At 41.8% G+C, this 3,857-nt stretch overlaps 1 protein-coding gene across 2 annotated transcripts in view; it reads left to right on the plus strand.

Moving 5' to 3' along the window:
* Positions 1-3,857, plus strand: part of PITPNC1 (phosphatidylinositol transfer protein, cytoplasmic 1) — a 270,267-nt gene that overhangs the window by 134,002 nt on the left and 132,408 nt on the right. The gene's annotated exons all lie outside the window — the stretch shown is intronic.

Here is a 3,857-nt window from a genome sequence, read left to right on the forward strand (position 1 = left end):
TCACTAATGACATAATTGATTACTGGGGCTTGTCTGATCTTCTCCCTACCTTACACTCCCTTCTAGGTCATTTTCTTCCTTTTACATTACTGGGTCAGAACATTTGTAGTCACATGCCATATGGGGTATATTTTCTTAAAACTAACAGTCTATGTTAGTGAACCAGTGTGTGACCATTCCGGTCTTTGCTATCCTCTCCATGAATACTCTACTACCATCTATGGCCTCCCTGTTAGCCCATTTCTCATTATTCAGAAAGCACTACCAACATAATAGTTGGACTGTGTCCCCATTTTATCCACTGACACTTGTGAATATTTCTCCATTCTCAGTGCTTTGACCACAAACAGATGTTCCTGAGAGAGCCATATTTGGAGTCTCTCATTCTTGCATGACCTCCACCCTCCAACAGGCTGAAGGGGACTATTTCTTCTTGACGGGAGTGTTTGTGTTCTGTCAATAGAGTGTTTGGAAATCTCTCAGGTCAATATCCTGACACTGAAGGCCTTGGGCTGATTAACCAACACATTTTAATCAGCCCAAGGACGCAGTACCAGGGAATTCCTGAGTCATGATGAAATGCAAATGAGATCTATCCTGTTCACCTATTAGTAGCTGTGAGTTCCCAGGATTTGGAACCAGTTCAGCCTGCAATCAGCCATTGATTTGCAGGAGTAGCTGAGCTCCAAGTCTAGTCTGAGGATGGCTTCCTTCACAGAGAGGTTTCTCAATATGCTGCTTTGACATTCTTAGTGCTAAGGGTGTAAATAAAATATTGAGCATCACTCACCTCTGTAGAGCAAAGAGAAGTGAGGAGAGTGCGAGAAAATAGATAGAAACCTACAGAAAATTCCATTTCTCACCAGACAATTGCATTTTCCCAAGTTATTGCCTGGGGAATGTTCCCTATGTACGAAATTTAAGAAATTAGAAAACTTTATAACTTTTCCTGAAACAGAACAAGAGGTGTCCAGCTGTCTCTGTCATGTGTGTTTTCTTTATCAAAATATATGACATTTATTTTAAAGGAGAATAATAACCATTAGTAGGAGGGAAACTTGTTATAAATAGAATATCTGGACTTCCAGTAATAATAACTAAAAAGATTAATACAGACCTTCCCCCTGCACCTCGTATGACAAACACAGGGTGAAATATAACCATATAAAACTGAATTCAAACCAAAGAAAGGGAAATCCTCAGATACTACAAATAAAGAGACTCTAACAGGAGTGGAAAGCAGATGAGCTAATGCTAGGGAAGCTTGCGGATGTCAGAACTGAGTGTGGGCCCTGCCATCCAGGGGTCGGGGGTGTAATGCTCATAGGGTTAGTTGCTTAGTCGTATCCAACTCTTTGTGACCCCATGGACTGTAGCCCACCAGGCTCCTCTGTCCGTAGGATTTCCCAGGCAAGAATAGTAGAGTGGTAGCCATTCCCTTCTCTGGGGATCTTCCCGACCCAAGGATTCAACCCGGGTCTCCCACATTGCAGGCAGATCCTTTACCTCCCATAAAGGGACAGGAAGTGAGGCCTCAGTGCCTGTAAATGGGGCATTGTGATTAACAATCATGCAAAAGAAAAAAGTTTTTGACAAAGACTGAGAAAACTTACTACTCAGAGATGCACCCTGAAAGAACTACTAGGACTTCCCTGGTGGTCCAGTGGCTGAGTCTCTGCTCCCAGTGCAGGGGCTGCTGCTAAGTCACTTCAGTCGTGTCTGACTCTGTGTGACCCCATAGACGGCAGCCCACCAGGCTCCCTGGGATTCTCCAGGCAAGAACACTGGAGTGGGTTGCCATTTCCTTCTCCAATGCATGAAAGTGAAAAGTGAAAGTGAAGTTGCTCAGTCGTGTCCGACTCTTCACAACCCCATGGACTGCAGCCCACCAGGCTTCTCCGTCCATGGGACCCTCCAGGCAAGAGTACTGGAGTGGGGTGCCACCGCCTTCTCCCCCAGTGCAAGGGGCCCGGGTTCAATTTCTGGTCAGAAAACTAGATCCCACATGCTTCAATGAAGATCGAAGATTCTGCATACTGAAACCAAATAATTAAGTAATTGAAAGTACTACTGGACTTCCCTGGTGGTACAGTGGATAAGAATCAGCCTTCCATTGCAGGGGACACAGGTTCAATCTCTGGTCCATGAAGATTCCACATGCTGTGGAGCAACTAAGCCCGTGCACCACAGATACTGAGCCCATCTGTGCTCTAGAGCCAGCGAGTTGCAACTACTGAGCCCTCAAGCTGCAGCTGGTGAGCTGGTGTGTCCTAGAGTCTGTGCTCTACAGCAGGAGAAGCCACTGCAATGGGAAGCCCACACACCACAGTGAAGAGTAGCGCCTGCTTGCTACAACTAGAGAAAGCTTGAACGCAGCAGTGAAGACCCAGTGTAGCCACAAAAAGTACTAATGTAGGCTGTATTTTTAAGTAAAAGGAAGTTGAAACCAAGAAGAATGAGGAGGGAATCTAGAAGAGATAGTAAATATCTGGACAAATCTGAATAAGCATAGAATGTTGCAAATATATGAATAACGAGTAATTGGAAATATACGCATGGAATTTAAATAATTCAGATAACAATAACAGAAGATGTTCGGTTCAGTTCAGTTCAGTTGCTCAGTCGTGTCCGACTCTTTGCAACCCCATGGACTGCAGCATGCCAGGCCTCCCTGTCCATAACCAGCTCCTGGAGTTTACCCAAACTCATGTCCATTGAGTCGGTAGGCATAGTAAAAACGAAATGCTGTAAGTTGCTAATATTATCTAGAAAGAGGAAAGACATGCTTATTAATTTTAAAAATGTAAAGCAAATATGCCTATTCAAAATGTAAAAGTAACCTCTAAAAGAATAGTAAAATAATATGTTTTGGTCATGCACGGTTTTAGAAAGCATGATCAATCCAATAGAAGGCAGAACAAGAACAAAGAGAAGTCTACAAAAACGTATGGTAAATAGAAAACATAAGTTGTGTTTGTCAGATGATAAATCAAAATATATCACTAATCACAATAATGTGTTAAATCCTAAACCTGAACCTAGCTCAACAAAGATATGGCAACACTAACAAAATCACAAGTGCCCTGAAGTTATAATGGGAGATTTTAACCTACTTCTTTAATAAACTGATAGAGCAAGTAGACAACTTACTAATAACAAGCATAAAGAAGATATAACCAACTGAATTACAAGCTTGACCTAGTGGATATTAATAGACCATGGAAGCAACATGCCTTTCAAACACACATGAAAGTATATAAAAACTGAATACAAAGTAGGCCAGAAACCAGTCTCAAATACTAGAAAATTGATATCATGTAGGTGCTATTGGCTGATTTCAAAGCATGACAATAAGAAATTGCTAAAACAATAAGTGTATGACCTAAATCAAATCCCTTATGACTATACAGTGGAAGTGAGAAATAGATTTAAGGGACTAGATCTGACAGACAGAGTGCCTGATGAACTATGGATAGAGGTTCATGACATTGTACAGGAGACAGCAATCAAGACCATCCCCAAGAAAAAGAAATGCAAAAAAGCAAAATGGCTGTCTGAGGAGGCCTTACAAATAGCTGTGAAAAGACGGGAAGCGAAAAGCAAAGGAGAAAAGGAAAGATATACCCATTTGAATGCACAGTTCTGAAGATTAGCAAGGAGAGATAAAAAAGCCTTCCTCAGTGATCAATGCAAAGAAATAGAGGAAAACAATAGAATGGGAAAGACTAGCAATCTCTTCAAGAAAATTAGAGATACCAAGGGAACGTTTCATGCAAAGATGGGCTCAGTGAAGGACAGAAATGGTAGGGACCTAACAGAGAAGCAGAAGATATTAAGAAGAGGTGGCAAGAATAAGA

This window comes from Bison bison, unplaced genomic scaffold (genome assembly GCF_000754665.1).
Source record: "Bison bison bison isolate TAMUID 2011002044 unplaced genomic scaffold, Bison_UMD1.0 scf7180017864371, whole genome shotgun sequence".
NCBI classification, from domain to species: domain Eukaryota; kingdom Metazoa; phylum Chordata; class Mammalia; order Artiodactyla; family Bovidae; genus Bison; species Bison bison.